The sequence below is a fragment of the Cupressus sempervirens genome, chromosome 5 (assembly GCF_028749045.1).
Source record: "Cupressus sempervirens isolate cs-2001-9-10 chromosome 5, ASM2874904v1, whole genome shotgun sequence".
NCBI classification, from domain to species: Eukaryota; Viridiplantae; Streptophyta; class Pinopsida; order Cupressales; family Cupressaceae; genus Cupressus; species Cupressus sempervirens.
The window spans coordinates 796,961,591-796,982,571 of NC_143122.1; positions in this window are offsets into that span (position 1 = coordinate 796,961,591).

Below are 20,981 nucleotides of genomic sequence, written 5' to 3' on the forward strand. Positions count from 1 at the left end.
AAGGACCATTAGTAAGAACCATAATGAAATCCTACGTGATCAAGAAGGAGAAAATACATAGTTTGTCGACAAGAGCATTTATTTCCATAATGCCTTTTAAGGATTAAGTAGAGGAGGCCAACTTCCTTAGATGTTCAATAGAAGGTCCAATAAGAAGAAAATGGCTTACAAAGTTTAAAGGAATCTATACCAAAGCCAACCAAATTACCAAATGGAGCAAAGACCTTGAAAACCAGATCCATAGAAACTAGAGGGGATCATGGGAAATCCCCATGACCCACCAAAAGAGGCATTCAAACAAAAAAGAAAAGGACAAGAAAGAAACATAGAGGCCAAAAGGAAAAGGGACAAGGAGGGCCAAAGGCTAAGGAACAGGTTGGAGGGACGGTTGAAGTGCTAGATTGCAAAGTATAGTAGGAAAAAATTTATATCATACATTTGTTAATAAGTGATAATTTGTGGATTATATTTCTAGAAAATATAATAGACATAATTACTTATATTTCCCACTCATGTCTTGAGTTATTTCATATCCTAGTGGTAGGAGTGAAATCGTAAATAGATATTAGGTAGGATTAAAATATATTGTACTTATTAGAGGTTATTTTTCTTTTGCATTGATTGTATTGAGTGTTTGGGGCCCAATGTGGCCAATCTAGGCTAACTCGGCACTTAAGGGTCCAATTACTCTTTCGACAATTCTTAGGCTAGCACGTTGCTTGGGTGTTAGAAGTGCATAGAGATTAATATATGGCAACTCAAGAATATGACATGTGATGATACTAATGTAGTTTTTTTTATCATTAGCATTGTAGGATGAAGGTTTGGTTCGACGTTGTCAAGTAGTAGTTAGTTGATTAAAATTGAGATTTGACATTTGTGTTCGTGATAGATAATCCTTACATCAGTTTTATTTCATTGTTATCTATTATTGGAAACTTAATTTTTTGATTCATATATTATGGAATGCATGTGTAGTAGTACATTAGACTGATACTTATTGATATTGTGTTTTACTTTGATTATCATCTCATAACTTGTGACTTATATAGTGTATGTACTATCTTTATGAATTTCAATATCGTCTGAGTTGTATTTGGGTTTCTCATATGTGATGATATTCTTGACGATTCATATATATAATATGTATTTTGGTATTATTGTTGTACTTAGAGGATTTAGTAATGTATGCAATTATACATTATGGAATCCTTGAGAATTGTATTCTATGTTCACATTACTTTAATTTTGTTATTATTCTTTTGCATAGTTGTGATTATTTTGTGTAAACTCTTATGAAGAAAACTATTGGGTTAACTTAGTAATATGCTTTAGGTTAGTTTCCATTGCGTTCTCTATTGGGAAGTTACTCGCTTCTTCTCAAACATTTGCTATTTCACAATAGTTTAGAAGGAACTCATGTATTTACTACAATAAAAGGGAAAAAAGAAGACCTTGTAGATCCTTTTTATTTGTGATCTTCCTTCTTATAGAGAGGCAGAACCAAATGCTTTTAACAGTCTAAGAAAATTGGCAATGTTGAATAAACTCACAATGCTTGTTTGATATCATGTTTCTACCTTCTTCTTGATTATATTGTTTTATTGAATTCATGTTATTTGTAATCCTTTTTTATCTTAGGATCTTTAGGTGTTTGTGGAATGAACTGATTATCAACTCTACATCATCAGTCGCAATCATATATAGGGTATCTCTAAAAACCTAGAATTGTCTAGTTGTATATCTATAGCGTCAATATCTTTATATATATATATATATATATATGGTAATTTTATAATATTTATAGCAATCTTTCAAAAACATGAAAGTTAAAAGAATTATTTGACAAAAGTAGATGGTTTCACTTGATAAAACAATAAGACTGATTGTAGTGAAGCAAGCCTTGTTATAATGAACGCGAATATTGAATTGCATAATAAAATAACTAATTATTAATAAATATATAAAATTCAGACCAATAAAAATATTAGTAATTGATTGATCTTGATCTCTCATTTGTTATAAGAAAAACACATTTGAAAAAGAAAGAAAATACAACTTTGATTAAAACATAAATCATTCAAGCATGCTATGAACCTGATTCTGAAGTCAATGTAGACTTTAGGTCCTAAGCAATTGTCATTGGTGCACCCCAGCTTCCATTCTAACGAGCTTAAAATTAAGAAACAGAAAGAGAATAATAAAATCATGACTCTATGTTTCTAATAGGCATATATATACATAAATATAAATAGTTCAGTTCACAGCTGGATGCTCATATAAGATTATGAATGAGAAAATAACCGGTGATGTTTAAATAGATATATACGAGTAATTCGCAGCAAGGATTGACTATTTTGCGTAGTCGGAAGCTGATAAACGTTGTGATTTCTGCTTTTAGAAGTGTGCAGGTGGACACACGCAATGCTCGGAATACACAGTCACATTTTTGTTATTGTCATATAAAGAAACAGTTTAAAATGTAAAGTCTGAGGGAACAACGTGGATTGAACAGACAGCAGTACATATAGAAAAGTATAAAGAAAAACGACCGGAACTACAATCAGACGAGGTTACAGATAACAACACTCATTGCAGGATACTCGGAATACAAGTACTAATAGAAGTAGATATATATGCGCCCGCTGCTTTCAATTTCCGAATTACTGCTGCCCGTACAAGTGTGAGGGCAGTGAGACATACTGCTGTGAGAAAAAACGCTGCCACAAGCATAACAATCCATCTACGGGCGCCTCGCAAAGAGACTGCTGAAGTGAAAGTCGCCATTAAGAGTATTACATTAGGACCCGTAAGGACATTGATAGTCAAAAGCCGTCCTCTAGTTCTAGAGACAGAGGAATACATAATGAGGTACAAAACTGACATCGTAACACAGAGAACCATAACGCTCGTAAAAATAAGTATGAGAAAGGAAGCAGTCTGACCCGAATGCTTCAAAGTGCTCTCCATGGCTCCTACTAAAGCGCCCGACAGTCCCCCAGTGATTAGAACTATGCTTTTTCGACTTTTCAAGTTTGCATTGAGCTCTTCCTCCACAGGCGAAGGGCGTTGGACATTAAAATCAACTGTTGTCGATGTAGGGGCAGCGGCGGAGATTTCTGCATTCATAACTGATGCCATTGAACGTATATTGAGATATTGCTTAAGGTTGCGTTATTTATGCACGGAGAGTGATTGGACTGTGCTCATGCAATCAACATTATTCCACCAGTTTCTTAAAAGAATGCAGCTGAGCACTTATTTTTAGGAGTGCTGCTATTTGTTCAGCTGGCACGTGTGTGCTTCGACTGGAGACCGTTTCGAACCCCTTCAGATTTATACCGCTTGTTAGCATTAGCATTGGCTACTGTCAAGGAAGCTTTTAGGTTTTCTTAATAATCTCTCATCTCCAAACACAAAAACTTTGTCTTCTCACTTGACATTCACGGCCGTTTTCCACAATGATTCCCTTTAATTATGACTTCTCCTCATACGTTTTCCCTGCCACTGCCACTGCCACTGCCACTCTACGTTAGGGGTGAACGCCCATGTCCATATAATATATGCTAGCACTTGCACTTGAAGGAGCAAAGGGTACGCCGATAGTGACAGAAGGTGAAAGTCTATATAAGATAGTTTCTCATCTATATTTTTTCAGACATTTAATACCACATGAAAGGAATGTAAACAACAAAAAATAAATTAAACACTGTGATTTTGACATAGTCAATAATTAAACCCAATATAGTTACATTCATATTCTTAAATTCATAAAAGAAATGTCAAAAAGGAAAACAAAAATCCAAGATAGAAATCACAATGTTTGAAAATTATCCATCAATTCCATGTGTTACTACATAATTAATGTTTAGTCTTAAGAGTCTTGTTTAGAGTGGCTTCTTATTTGGATGAGGGAACATGTCTGTTGTCACAATGAGTAATTATAATTAATTTTCACTCTAAAGAGTCTTGTTTAGAGTGGCTTCTTATTTGGATGGGGAGTAAACTTTCAGTTGTCAATTACTTTAACTACCATAATTGCATTGCCATGTGCACTCATTACAAAGTGCTTTAACACAAGCCATCATACTTGGTAAATCTTTTAATCTCGTTTAATTTCTAATCTTTACCATAAAGCTTGACATTTTCTAGATTTTGCATTAATAATCTCATCATGTTGTGGATAAAATTATAGCACCCTGTCATGTACATTTATGCAATTGTTTTTTTATTGTTTGGTCAACTAGGTTCTTTAGGAAGTTTTTGCTTGGTTTTGTGAAAGGTTCGAAGGATGTTCTAATTTGTCGCTAAAGATCACCAAGTTTCATCATGTTAAAATTAACATATATGTAATTCAAGTTGTGTAGACATAACATGCTATCAATAGTTTCCACAAAAGACATATTTAATAATCACTTTAATTATGAGTTCTCCTCATATGTTTTCCCTGCCATTGCCACTAGCACTCTACATTAGAGGTGAATGCCCATACCCATATAATTTATAATATCCTATAGAAAGGCTTAAATTGTTCTTCATATTGACTTTGTCTATAAATTATGGCCACCCTTAAACATCACACACTAAGGGAAGAATTAAGCTTGGGAAAAAAGTCAACATTGACTATTTAATACTTTTAGTCTAGGAACTAAGCTTAGTGTCCGATGTTTAAGCCGTTCCATAAATTAGAGAGGGGTTGATTCTTCTTGTTTTTAGCCAAATGAAGTCTCATTTTTTTTAAACATTTAATTTATGCTTCCATTTATTTTGCATCTTTCTCAAATCAAATAGTAGGGACTAAATACTAAATTCTATATTAGTGAATTAATTAATCCTCTAGAATGCCATTTTTTTAATAGGTCAAGATGATATACTACAAAGAATTTAGATTAGAGATAAGAATAGTTTGCTCATACGCTTGAAATTAAAAGTCAATAATATCAAGAAATAATTGAAGTCCAAGTTAGGTCTATTACATTAGCATATTGCCACTGTACATTAGCAGTGAATGCTCATAACCATATATTTTATATTATCCTATAGAAAGGATTAAATTGTTCTTTATATTGACTTTGTTTATAAATTAGAGAGGGGGTTAACTAATGTTTATACTAGAAAACTCTTTGTTAAACATCATAATAGGAACAATGGAAGAGCTATGTTAGGGGTTGGTTTAGCAAAGTTTGTCATCTAATTTTTATATTTTTACTAATTTTATAAGATTTGTTTCTATGTATAATTCAAATGATTAGAATATGGTAATATATATTATCTAAACCAAATTTAATCACTTTATTCTAAAACTGATATAAGTGCTTGTTGAATTGATAACCACCCCTTAGCTAAGTTTATCCTTTTCTTGATAATTGTATGGTAACTACAAAGATACAACAATATTATTGAAAATTAATTAAGCTGGACAATTAAGAATGTGACAAGTTTGAATTTGTGATTTCTCTAAAGGGATAAGGGAACTAGGTCCCTACATCTAGTGATATGACATATGGTGTGTTTTATTTTATTCTTAGGTATGCATGGTGTACCAACAACCCTTTGATGGAATACATATAATTTACTAAATAGTTTCATAAATATCTCCTTAACATCAATTCATTCTTAGTCGTATGGTATAACATGTGCGTGATGTTTGAATGATTAAATTCTCTATTAAAAAAATGTTTATTTTACATTTTTATTGTAGTTTTCGGTAGATTTTTACTGTAGTTTTTGGTAGATTTAGAAATCTATGTGTTGGTATGATACATCTTGAACCCCATTTTTGTTTTTTCTTCACTAAGTAGGTGATAGTTGATGCTGAAACTATCTATAGAATCTACCCTAGGAAACATTCTATTTAGTGCCTCTCATGTCTGTAGTTTGTTCCTTGTTTACTTTGATCTGAGAGATGCTTGTACTCATGTTATTTTTGCACTTGAGATTACCTATTGGTCAAATGTTATAATGTGATTTCAGTATCATAAATGTTAGAATACTATGTTGTTCAGTTGATCATATTTGCATGATGATGCCATTTTGAGATGACAATATGTTTTATGATGATATCTGGTTATCTGGTATTTGAGTATTTATGTGTTAGATTTAATGCTATGGTTATTTAATTCATTCCTTCTTTGTTATGCTTTATGCAAACATGACTAATGTAAATGGATTATTTCAGTATAATTGAATAAATGGTTAAATTATATATTTAATGCATTTATTACTTCGACTATGTTAGTGTATGCAATTGTACTTGATAATGCATTTTAGTGTGCAAGATTGATATCCCTGGCAGTGGCACATATAGTTAGTGATTTAGCTGTTCATTTTACCAATGTCATTCCTGCATGGTCGACATATCTTAATTAAAAGTTTAATTAAACCTTCCAGTGATTTAATAAATCTTGACTCATTCACATATTATTATTAGACCTGTGAACATGTATGTGCATTTAGAGGTTTGCATTGTCGTGAATGTTGTTAAGGATTTTTTTTTATAATTTGTGTTTCTGGACTTTATTTTAGTTAATTTTAATTTCTGGTAGCTTTGCCATTGATGAATTCTAATTACTTGGAATAGCCTATATTTGTTTAAGTTTGATTTAGGATTTAACTAAGTTTACTGGTTATTTTCCAAAGAGGAAATTAATTCCTCACTTCTCACTTTTGGAGATTAAGAATTTGGGAAATTTTTCCAAAATCCTGTTATGGAAGATTGTGTTTTTGTTTGTTGTGAGAGCTACGGGTGTGGGATCTTCACTAGATTAGTCTCATTAGATCTAGCTCGGGGAGACCTTGTTTTTTCCTGACTGTCAACAGCTTTTGCAAATTATTTATTTTACTGTGCGAATTCTTGTTTTTTACCATTTTGCTGTCAAGTCAGGCTCTTCCATTTTTGTGTTTCATCTTTGTTTCTGCTTTCATTTCTGGTAATTATTTCCTAGGAGGTCAATAATCAATGTTCCCCTCCATTTCAGATTATTGGTTCTACCTGCTTGATCATGTATGAACATTTTAACTATCTTCAGAATGAGGGTTTGGAGTTTTGCACTACTATGCTGGTCAATTTTGTATGCCGTGTCTAAACATGAATTTTATCAGTTTTTCGTGGCTTTTGTGCCAAATGACAAAATGGGTTTTATTTTCAAATTTTTCAAGTTTTGGGGTTTTTAATTCACTTTGTGTGCCATCCAGTTTTCTTAGGTTTTCTTGGCATAATGTTGGTTGTGGACTTGGATCATTTATAGGATGTTAGTTAGACCATTGTTGCACTTTTATGTTACATTGTGATGCATGTCACATCTGTCCTCCCGAGTTTTCTTTCGATTGAGTGTTATTTTCTTTGTATTCTCATCCAGTCCTTGTGTTATGATCTTTGTGATGGTGGTGTGCTATACACGAGAACATCTGCATGCATTCGTTGGGTGTCTTGCAAGGCCCTATCCTTTGTGTTATTCTAGAAGTTATGATAATTTTGGGTTGAGTTAAAAGTATACATACCTATGAGAACTCATCATTGGATGAGCATGGGTAGGGTAGGGTAGCATCCATCGAGGGGGCTTCTATCTCCACAACTTGGTGACTATTTTCCTAGGGTTGGGGTGCTGAAGTTTTAATCAAGTGATAACTAAATAAAATACTAGGTGGTAATAAAACTTAAGATAATAAAATTTTTCAGTGTGAGTGCCTTCCATCGGGAAGTTGAGTCCGCACGATCCAAGCTTGGGCTATCCAATGCCAAACAACTCTCCATGCAATGATCCCCTACATTATTACCCATTTAGTGTTTGACCAGGACCTGTTGTACATGCATTCTCTCATGATCTTGGTTTCAGTCGTCATTAGTATCAGACATGAATGATAGCCATGGTCATTTGTTTTATGTGTGTTTATAGTTGGATCATTGTCTCTATTAGCATGACAGGAGTGGACCTATGGGTTCCATGTGGTTGGGAGGTGTAGCTACCTATACAACTGCTGGGGACTAGTGTATAGAGATAGTCTATTATTCCAATGCAACCAGTTCTTGATGTTCACTTCGTATTTTGGTTTATCTAGAGTATGTTTCCTTGTGATTTATGCTTTCATTGGAATACTTTGATAACATTCTTAGACGATGTTAGTTATTTGACACACCTATATTATAATGTTTAGCAAATGATTTGATGATGCAATTTGATTAGTTGGAATATTTTCTACTTTACTTGTTAGCATTTAGATTTCCTTGTTCTTATGATGTTATTTTTCTTTAGTAGTGACGTCCTTATAAGAGAACTCCGACTATCTAGTGGGCAGTTTTGGATGTTACATGTGGGGGATGGCCAGTGTCATGCCCAAAATCCAGGGCAAGCACACACACAATTTTTTTTTAATTTTTAATATCTATGTACTCCTAGGATGGTGAGCTAGATTAACACAACAACTTAATCAAAACGTCAAGGACATACTAACAAAATGACATCTATCCCTCAATTATGAAATCTCGCTTAGCATCAATTTAATCGCGATCCAGTACTTGCTAACCTCGAAATGGACAATATAACTAGATCGTCATAAAAAATTAATTCATTTAACATTAGGAGAATTCGAAGCTCAAGATGATCAATTAAATCTAATTACACAACACATACTAATTACATTTTAAATTTCTAATCCAAGTTAAATTTATCAATTTTTTTCTAATGTTTAGAATTATAATTGAAACTAGTCTTATTTCAAATAGATCGATAAGAAACCTAAACTTTATTCTAACTATTATGAGATTTAAGTCTAGTCGTTACCTTGCCAATATTTCGATTAATCTAACTAATTCTCAATAGTATGAAACTTAGGAATTAACACCTTAGAATTATTTTAATTGAAACATTCCAATTTCTAGTTGAAACTTTTTAAATTAACTAATTGATACTCTACCGTCTAAAACACCATTATATACTTGACATCCATACCAACGTAGAAACACAATATCTCTCTTACTATTATCTAATATCTACAATTCTAAATCAGTTTTAATACTACTCCTATCCAAAATTAAATATGAATTTAAACCCTAACTAACATTTAAAGAACTATCCAATAATTCCATACTATCTACTATACAACTCACACTAATATTAAAACCAAATCACATAACATAAATGAATTAAAAATTCTACACTATACCACTAAATTAGATTGTATGACCATTAATAGGATTTGAAAGTATAAAATATAATTCTTTTAACAACCTTCCTATGAAACTATCTAACTCAACATTTTAATAGTAAAACAATTACTTAACAAATCAACATTACTGATATTTAGAGCAACTAATGTTATGCAAAAATTAATAGGCAAGGACAAATAACTTAGCATGACTTACACGTCCATAACCAAATTTAACTATTTTATTATTTAACTCTAATAATTTGTCACAAAACTAAAGTTCTAATCCTAACATTAATCCCTAGTAGAATATTATTATTAAAACATAAAAGAAGCTAACAATATAACTAACTTACTATCTTGAAACATAGTAACTTATACTAATCCCACTAACCTACAATCTACTACTAACTAAAGCTAACATACTAAATATCCTAACATTTTAAATAAAAACACCCACCCTCTAATCGCAGGCCTAACCCATGGTACCCATCATGGGGGCCTACTCGCGCGTTGCCCAAGGCCTGCGCGTGGAAGGGCCGACCCTTGTCCATGCGTGGGGGACACGCTTCGTCGAACGTCCTGCATCTTTGTGGTGGCCAGAGAAAGTGCGGGTGCTTCCCCACATCTTCCTCCGCCAGCTCACGTACTTCCGACAGGTCCGCGCGTGACATGGGGGGGAGATGGAGGTTGGTGAGTATCCAATTTTTTTCCCCCTTTGCTCTTAAATATTAATGCCAAAACATTAACTCTCCTGCCCTCCTGCGTGATGCGACCCAGTACTTACTGGCAGGAGAAGGTATTTTTTTTTTATAAAATTCTTTTGGAGATCTTTTATGCAATCCGACTTGTGTCACAAGTCTTAAGAAAATTAAATGCTCAAAAGTATTATTGGTGAGCAGGATGTCAACGCATTTTTCTATAGCATATTTAAATTTCAAAAATAAATTATATATATATATATGTATGTATGTATGTATTCCTTTTAAAGATTAATAATGATGTCTATTTGAGATTTAAGAGAATAATACAGAGAATATTCTCTGTGACTAGAAGGATTAAAATTGCTTCCATACATTTTCCAGAGAGGTATTTTTAGGCCTGGAGGTGCACTTTTTTTTGAAAGCCAATTTTGATTAAGAGTTGGCATATATTTTTTTTTTGCTAAAGATCTATGATATGCAAGGTAAATTTTAGACATTTCTAGAGACAATATGGAGCTATAACTCTCTTAATCAATTCAATCCAAAAGCATGCAAGGAAATCATAATCTTCCTAATCATATTGATTATGTTCTTTATGAAATTTAGCAAGGAATAATAATCCTATATTCAAAATTCAGAGGTGATAATTAATTATTTCAATTTCAATTGCATTACTAATAAAGCATAACAATGAATGCATTAGTTTGGTGATCACAATGTAGTATTTCTAATTCATCAATTTGTTTAACCATATATTGAACTTCAACATCTCAAATTGCATTGTAATAACATAATTGGAAACTTGGGGATCTATAATTTAGTTCCAATATCTATCAACCTATTTTCTCACAACATATGCAAAATTAGGAACCACATGAGAGCAATGCAAGGAGAATTCCTTATTCTTTTCTTTCCTCTATTATTCATCTTGGTTCAAGGCTCCATCGGGAAAGAACCAGTAAGAAAACCCGATATCTTTGCCACTACATCAAATTCAACTTCAATTTACATAATATTACAATTCATTGAGTTTCTTCAAGACTTTCACAAGAGACTTTTATCAAAGGTCTTCATTTCCTCAAGGGTAAACATGGGAGATATAAGGAACAACATGGAGATAACAACACAAAGAGATAAGCAAAATGGACATACATTCCCACCCGGTTGTACAATAGGTCCAACAATGAACCAATATAGGGGAAAGGTGGATTTTCTCAATAGGAGAGGTCAATCACCATACCTTCACTTAGCCCTTTCGGGGCTTAAAAAATTCAAGAATTTCCATTCTTTCACAAGGCCCTTTCGGGGCTATATCCACAAGGATTTTCATTCTTTTTCACATTCAAGAATTCTCAATAACAACAAGGTATGGGATGAGAAGTAGGGGGCCCATACACCCTACCCTTTTCCCCTCCTCTCTCCATGAGAGGAGACTCTACACTATTGAGGTCCAACTAATGCCCTTTCCCCAAGGATGGCCACTTCTTCCCTATCCAAGGGTGAGTGTTACCAAATACATCCCCATGAAAAACTCTAAAAAAAAAACAATCAACACACCAAGAAGGCATATGAATAACATCAAAGAAAACAAGATAAAATCCCTCCCAATACCACCCTCAACACAAAAACAAGGAATGCATATCTACACAATGTCTCCAACATGATGCAACAAGATTCAAAATATGAACACACACAAAGAAACATTCATGGAGTGTAGAGCTCCTACCTTCATAAAAGAGTTATGGCAATGGTGGTTTGAGAAGAGCTTCCCCTTTTTTTTTCTTCCTTCAATCCTCAAGGCTTCCTCCAAAACTAGAGGATTGGGTGACAAAAACTAAAGTTCCCCCAAAAAGGCCTCTAAGTATGGTCCTTAACCCCACTAAGGTTCAAGTAACACAAGATGGAGGTTGGTTTCACTAACCCAAGTAAAGGACAACCCATTTTCGAAATCAGCCTATAATAGGGTTTTTAAGAGACCCTAAGAGTCAACCTAGGAGGCTAGAGGGTTGGAAAGTACCCCCACCCATAACCTTATCCATAGGGGTGCTTAAATTTAATGTTGTTAAGCCTTTAAGGGCTCATTAGGAGTAATTAAAACTTAGTAGCATAGTAAGATCAAATTACAACCTTTAAAGAATTTACAATATAAACTTAGCACAAAATTAACAAGAAATTTAACTCCGTTTCTTCCATTAGGTCATCTTGGCTGATTTTCCTGCACACTCATTGCACACATCAGTAGGTCCAAAATCACGTGCATAATGTGAATTAACATGCTAAGGGGAAATTATATATAATTTAAAGCATCTACTTCTTAATAAATAGTGTTTTATCTAATTCTACTCATATTTCTAGCCTTTTGACTTGCATAACCAATGTATTAGCTTGCGTACATCTTCTTTCATCATTATACATATTTATAAGCATTAAATAGAAAAATCAACTAACTGAAGTAAGTATCACACATCGCAAAATAGCATAACAAAGTTCAGTGTATCCAATAATGTTCTGACATGTCATCATGAGTATCAAAAATAACAATGTATCATAGGTGCTAGGATGGGTCGAGGTGAGGCTTCACTGCTAGGGCCTTTGAGGTCTCATAACACTATTATGGTTGGGAGGAACCACACAATAGTTTGGTTGATTTTTTCTATTGCAATTTTTCTTCAAGTTCATTTCATTATTGTTTTAGATTAGATGGTTAGTCATTTATGTTCCTTCTTTTTCTTATGTGTTCGAGTGTCCAAGCCTCTACTTATGGACCTGGTACTCCCCGGTGTGGAGGTTCCAATTCTCTATTTTATCCTTTTGGTTGTCCTTAGAGAATTTTTTTCTTTTCCTAGGCGATAATGTTACAACATTGGGTGGTACTTATAAATTATCGCTGTCTGAAAGAAGAATTATCATGCAATACTAGAAAGTATTGCACCCGTAAAGGAAAATTATCGCATGATACTTGAAAGTATCGTATACCATTTGAGAAACTATCATACGATACTAGAAGAGTATCACATGGCATTAGGAGAAGTGGCACCTAGACCCTTAAATTATCATACACCCATTAAAGAAATGTTGTACGATAATGGAAAGTGTCGGACAATGCTGCATGAAATTGTCATTTGGGTCTTTGGGAAAACCTGTTCGTGTGGACAACGAACACTATTTGGTTTGTTGAAATGATTTTGGGAGGTGGTTTGACTATCGTCTACAGTGTTCTTGAATCCCTTGGTATTGGATTTTTAATTAAGAATGTTTCGGACTTGAAATCGTTTGTGTTCTTCCGTGGCTTGTTATTTTTTGTCAGTAGTAGCATTTGGAGACCCATTGGTGTTTGGATGTTTGTTAAGTCTTCCATTGTGATCTTTGTGATCCTTGTATGTTGATTGTCATGTGCATCCATACTTAAAAAAAAAAAACAAATATTCATTTTTATTTATCCTTGTTCGAGTGATCTCTGGGTGGGGTGTTACATAATTTGTTTTCTTATGTTTTTATAATATATTTTATACCCTTATTATGGTGAGCCTAGTATATCATGGTTCAATATTCAAGAGTCAAACTATGAATTCTATGAGCATGCACATAGGGAAGGCCATCAATGATGAGCACTCAAGGCTAAAGTTAGTCCCTCAAAGTTTGTATTTAAGTTTTTACTATAATTATTCTACTTATTAATCAATGATTCACATAGATAAGTCATTAAGGAAGTAATTTTTATGATAATGTATCTAATGTTTTGCACCTAGCTAGTTAGAATATGTTGTGAGCCTCACCCCACCCCATCATAGAATAATTGTCTCATTTACTTTGATACTTTATGTTTTGATTCTTTGATACAGTTTAGATTGAGTTGGACAATGATTTAAACCTTTTGGTATTGTGTGTTGGTTTACTTTATGACGATTTTATCTATAATGATTAGGAACTACTTATTATGATTGATGATTATTTATATTTGCATTCAATTATTCACTTTATTGATGAAAGACCAAGAAATAATTGAAGACCAAGTTAGGTCTATTATATTAACATATTACCACTCTATGTTTTCCGTACTACTCTAGTTAGCAGTGAATGCCCATACCCATATAATTTATAATATCCTATAGAAAGGCTTAAATTGTTCTTTATATTGACTTTGTCTATAAATTAGAGGGTGGATTAACTAATGTTTATACTAGAAAACTCTTTGTTAAACACTGTAAGAATGGGAACAATGGAAGAGCTATGTTAGGGGTTGGTTAATCAAAGTTTGTCATCTAATTTTAATATTTTTACTAATTTTATAAGATTTGTTTCTATGTAGAATTCAAATGATTGGACTATGGTAATACATATTATCCAAACCAAATTTAATCCCTTTGTTCTAAAACTCAAATTGATAACTATCCCTTAGCTAGGTTTATCATTTTCTTGATAATTGTATGGTAACTATAGAGATATGGCAGTATTATTAAAAATTAATTAAGTTGCACAATTAAGAATGTGACAATTTTGAATTTGTGATTTCTCTAAAGGGATAAGGGAACTAGAACCCTACATCTAGTGATATGAAATGTGGCATATGGTGTATGTTATTATATTTTATGGTATGGATGGCATACCCATAACCATTTGATGGAATACATATAATTTCAAAAATAGTTTCATAACTATCTCCTTAACATCAATCCATTTTTAGTTGTATGAAATAACATGTGAGTAATAAATGAAGAAATGTATTATTTTACATTATAATTGTAGATTTGTGTAGATTTAGAAATTTATGTGTTGGTATGATACAACTTGAACCCCACTTTTTTTTTTTATTCACTAAATAGGTTATATTTTTACAATATATTTTATACCCTTATTATGGTGAACCTAGTATATCATGGGTAAATATTCAAGAGTCAAATTGTGAATTCTGTGAGCATGAATGTAGGGAAGGTCATCGATGATGAGCACTTGAGGCTAAAGTCTAGTCCCCTAAGGTTTATATTTAATTTTTTACTATAACTATTCTACTAATTAATCGATGATTCAAAAAGATAAGTCATTAAGGAAGTAATTTTTATAATAATGTATCTAGTTTGTTGCACCTAGCTAGTTAGAATATGTTGTGAGGCCTCACCCCAACCCATCATACCATAATTCTCTGGTTTACTTTGACAAATTTTTTTTTTGAGTCTTTGATACACTTTAGACTGAGTTGGAGAGTGATTTAAACCTTTTGGTACTATGTGCTGGTTTACTTTATGATGATTAGGAACTACTTATTATGATTGATGATTATTTATATTTTCATTCAATTGTTCACTTGATCGATGGAAATTGAATCATGATTAAATGATAATGTTAGATGATTTTTGTTTGAAAAGTTCAGAAAACTATGTTAATGATTATGTGATAATAATTTTTGATTATGAGAGTAATTAATTTGCACACTATTGTAGAAAAGAAAAGCTAATTTGAAATGGGATAGAGAAATATTAATTATATAATGTAGATTTTATGGTGTGTTTGTGTGTGTGTGTGTGTGTGTGTGTGTGTGTGTGTGTGTGTGTGTGTGTGTGTGTGTGTGTGTGTGTGTGTGTGCGTGAGAGTGTGTGTGTGCGTGTGCGTGTGCATGTGCATGTGCGTGTGGGTGTGTGTGTGTGTGTGTGTGTGTGTGTGTGTGTGTGTGTGTGTGTGTGTGTGTGTGTGTGTGTGTGCGTGCGCGTGTGTTTATGCATGCATGCATGTGTTTATTTGTGTGTGTGCACATGCGCACATGTGCGGGCGCACACGTGTGCATGTGTGTGTCTATGTGTCATTTTCCTTGAACTAGACTAATATGCAATTTTGAGTGTAGACAAAAATAACTATGGTAAAAAGTTAGAGAATTAGGGGAAAACTTATGTGAAAATTGTAAATGCCAAGGTTTGATACATTTAATAGATTTAAAGCTCATTGTTATGTATTTTATTTTGTAAACATAACAAGAATATGTGTTGATAGATCAGATTCATTTATGAACATGATATCTCTAGAGTGTCACTTAACACGTGTAATGTGTATGCGTATATTGACATGTCAGAGTAGGATATTGGAAAGAGACACCTATCTCAGAGTAAACTAATTAGAATTTATAAGTGCGCAATTCCTACCAGAGGAATGGAAACAACATAGAGTAGATGAATTCCAGAACCTAATACAGTTCACTATGACTGTAGTAGATTATGAGTGCAAGTTCTATGAGCTCATGCCCTTTTCGAGAATTAGTGACAACCCAAAAAAACTAGCATGTCATTTCATCAAAGGCTTGAACAATTGTCTAGTTAGGGGTGTCAAGGTATTTGAGCCTAAAACCCAGAAAAATTTGGTACATTGAGCCATTCTTGTAGAGAAGAGTGTTAACCTAGGACATGGGGTTTTTATTGGAGCACCTACAATATCAGGATCGAAGGGTAACCACAACTCATGAGGTAGTAAGAAACCTCCTTCTGGAGGTAATCAGTAGCAGGGAGGAACTTATCCTCTAGTAGAGAGTGGTGGCAATGGTTCCAATGCTAGAAGCTATTGTAATGCTCAACACAAGAAGCAAAATTAGTACACTCAGCCTACATAGGGAAACCAGTCTTATGATAGTGAGGGTAGTGTTGAGCAATCTAGTGCACCTAGAGTGCATATTAGTTTTGATGGAGAGTGTTTTTCATGCAGACAACGCGGACACAAGTTATCCCCTGGAAATCACAATTCTCAGTCCAGAGACATTCAACTTTAGAACCTATGGTTGGAGACGTGGGTAGGTCCCAAAGAGTGTTCTCAATTGAGTCATATCCTCTTACGAGGGGAAAGGGTCCAATGGGACCCACATAGTGAATTCTTTAGTTTTACCTTTCTTGCAGGCTTCTAGGAGTAAGCCTAAGTTTGGGGAGGTGGATGTAATGCCTACCCTAGTTTACATTTTTTATCATTTTTGAAGTCTTTTAGGCTAGTTTTATGCTTGATGATTAGTAGCATTATTTTGAGATTATCATATATTATTTCATATTCAATTGATTTTATGACGAAACTACTTGGTACTATTTACTTCATCTTTGCATTACAATGATTTTAGTTATTGATGATGATTAGCTAGATGGTTTATTATATGTGTTTTTTTATGGATACTTATCCCATACTGCATGTGTATGGTGTGCATGTATGTTTTCTTTATGTATGACATTTTTGATGTGGTTAAGGAAGGGAGTCATAGTCATTTGCTAGTTGGGATCTACAAGATGCACCACTTCTTGCCATTGCCTGTTTAGCTTAGTATATATGTGTTTGTACATGCATGGATTTTATGCAGTTTGTAGTTATCGGGTATTGACTTCCCTTAGTTGCCAGGATGAGCGTACCCTATCGCATTATCTCAATGGTAAGAGAGGGGAGATAAATTCTTAAATCCAAATCCTAACCTTTAAACACATTTGTCCTAGAAAATTAGGACAAGTATCTAAGTTGTTTACCTTCTATCTGCATCGTATGATGTAAATTATTGATTATAACTCTTTAGTTTGATCTTGTATGTGTTTTTCTATGATGGGTTTTCATATTTTGTCCTATAGGTCTTTGGTGGTTTCTCTATTAATTAAGTCAAATTAAATGATTAAGTTAATCACTTAATTTAATGAAAAATTATTATGATATTTTTAATATTTAGTTATATTTAATTAATTTGAAATTAATTAAATAAAAAGAATTAAATTTAAAGGTGAAAATTATAGGTTTAATTTTAGAAAATGATAATTTTAAAAAAATTTAATAATAACATATTTAGGAGTTCATTTTAAAATAAATGCTAAATATTATTACTTAAGTTAATAAATATTTTATCAATTAACGGTTTGAAAATAAATTAAAAAGTGAAAAAGATATTAATTTATTAAAGAGTTTTAAGATCGCATAAAGTGTGCATGAGATTAAAATTTAATAAATTAATTAAAAAGAGAAGTCAAGTGAAATTAAATAAAGATATTTTATATTTCAATATATTTGTATGAAAACATAAAGGAAAGATAACAAAGTGTTAAAGACTGGTAAGCAAGGAGTCCTCTTGGGTGATCGCACCATTGGTGCCCCAATTTTAGGAGAGAACTCCTTATCACAATTGAGGGTTCATTTTTGAAGCACCACGAATTTAGGGAGAAGGAATTTTCGGAAGAGAGAAGGTTTTGAGAGAAGAAATTTCTCTCATAAATCTTTTTGGGCGTTGCAATTTTAGCATCAGAATCTAGGTAGATTCTTGTGTCGATTTGCTCAGTTAATTACGTTATTTATTTTTCCTATCTTCTTCATGACTGTGAAAGGGTTATCTAAATATTTCTTTGTGACAAATATTTCAATTTGGAATTACTGGTATGCATGTCGATTTCTTCTGCATACGTAGAGATTAAAATATCTTAGATTCCTTGTTCAGTAATTTTGCAAATTAGATTTAAATCAAGAAGTGTTTTGAAAATTAAAAGGGAAAATTTAAATTGAAAATTTGACTGGTTGGTCATATTTTCCTATCAAACTAATGCTAGAATTTTTTATTAAAAAATAAAAATAAAAAAATGTTGAGAGGGTTTTGTTTCTTAAAATTTATATGGAATTCTTTTATAAGACAAAACAATTTAAAAAAGATTTTTTTTAAAAGATAAATATAATTTTTGGGAAGGGGTGGGAAATCCCCACACCCCCCCATTTATAATTGCCGCTGGCCAAGAGCTGCTATCGCAAGTACTATGACAATAGTGGTACAGAGTAGGCCTGTGGCCACAGGCCCTGCGACAGTAGGGATGCCCCACGACAACCTCATTTATGGATGAATGATGGTGGTTCTAAATTTATATTTTATAATTTTTATTATTATTAGTGTTAATTATTAATTTTTATTAAAATTTTTATTAATTGTTAATTATTAGTTTTATTAAATTTTAATTATTATTAATAAATTTTAAAGATATTTAAATATAGAAAATCATTAATATATTTGTTAGTTATTATAAAATTATAAAATATTAACATAATTATTCTTTTATCTAATAATAATAAATATATATATTTTGATAGGTAAATAGCCAAAGCCTTATATTATGCTAGATAAGCAAAAAATTACAAAAAAATTCTCCGTTTTGACGGGCACTAGTAGGAAAGAATGGAGAAAGAAAACCTCTAGTCTAGCTCGGGACTAAAGTCCTTTATTATACAAATAATAAAAGGGGTATTCCCCAGTGAGAGTGGAAGAACAACAAAATAATAATTCTCAAGTGATAAATAGAGCAACGAGAAGCCTTAAGATGAGAGGATCCATGAGCACCAGATAATGCACCATCCTTGTGAAGAAAACCAAAAACTAGTCAAAAAGGACAAGGAATGGTAGCAACAACTAACAACCAAAGGGATTAAGCATAAATAAAATTAGAATGATAAAAGCTAATGCCTGAATATGACTAATTTGAAAAGAGAAAAAGTTTCTATCAAGTCTTTAGGATAAAAATGAGATGTGCCAACTGCTAATGGGTTAGTTAAATGCTCTAAAATGTCATAGCATTGACTCTGAGTTGTATAATAAGTATTTATCCTACTTAAGATTTAATATGGTGAAGTTATGCCTATTTTTCTTTACTTTTTTGAGATTTAATTTTATTACTAGATTTGCAATTAATAGTTATTTTAGATGATATATTTGGAGAGATCCAAACAAGCCTATACAACCCTTTGTAGTTTTAATTTTATATATTGATGATTACAGAGTGAAGGGTGAGAAAGCTAGATCTGAATTGCATGCTCGATTGCAGAGATAAGGCCAAGATTAGTAAAGCCCAATTGAGAGAAAGCAAAGAGTGACTAAAAAAGGTTAAAAAATTGGGTAAAAATCTGGTCAAAAATCATGATTTTGTGTCCATATATAGACAAGAAAAAATGTTACCAAACAAAGAGCCAAGCCTAGCCTCAATCTATTGAGAAACAAACATTCATAGAGTTAATTAGGAATCTGTGAGAACGGAAGATGACACCAGAGCATGCAAAAATCAAACCTTTTAGAAGTTAATACCAAATGAAATGCAAAATGAATATAGATAATCTAAGTATGGATATTATTAATATTAATGGAATATACAATAGAGAACTTCCCATACTGAAAAAAGGGGCCGGATTAAAACTTATCTAGCTGCCTAGAAAAAATGCAGCAAAACTATGCCTACCATATATCTTAATGTTTATATTTTTGTGGGCTACCTAGGAGAAAATTCCGCCGAGCCAAACCTACATAAACTTAAAACTAAACATTATGATATCAGCCCATGGCTTATAAAGGGGACGGGGGAAAAAGACTAGAGTTAAAAAAGAGGGTTACATCCAAGATCCAGATTATGGTTCCTGACTCTACTTCTTGGCCGCCATGATGATCTCTAAGGCTTCTTGGAAGTTTTTTCACCAATGAACCAGGTGGAAATTTGAATGCACTCTTCGTCCTACTGGATCTATCATATTTGGGTAGGTAGAACTCAAATCGCATCCAGGTCATATAAGTCAACCTTCGGTTGAATGTATGTGTCGAAGGCTTGTAGGTAGATCGAGAGCCATTTTGTTGAAGGATCCTCTTTGATGCCTCTCCAACATAGGAGGAATTGCATGCTAGCCTCCATCCTCAGTCATTCTCTAAAGAAGACGATGTTGTCTCTAATGACCAAGGAGGGGCATTTAGGGCTTTTAGCCAATTCAGGGCTTTTAGCCAATACAATAGGTCGAAGCAACCGATTCCATCTTTCCAGTTTAACAAAACCATAGAAGGCCACGGTTCTATTTTTGAAGTCATGGAACAATTAGAAGTTTGTATCCATAGGGGGGGGAGGTATAAAACCAAAAAGTGAAAAGGGGAGCAAAGTGAGGAAAACTAAAACCAAGTAGGGTTATATAAAGGGGAGAAGGATCTAGAATGAAGAGAGGTGATGCCATCGACATGCTTATTGCTAATGATTCTCCTCTCAAAAATATAATTAAAGTGGTACTTTAATTCATGGTTTTCCTATGAGACCAATATTATGATTATGAAAATTCCTGATCCAAGATTTGCGTAGATTTTGAAAATCATGAAACCAAGTGTTGATGGGAATGACATAATGAGATTTAAAC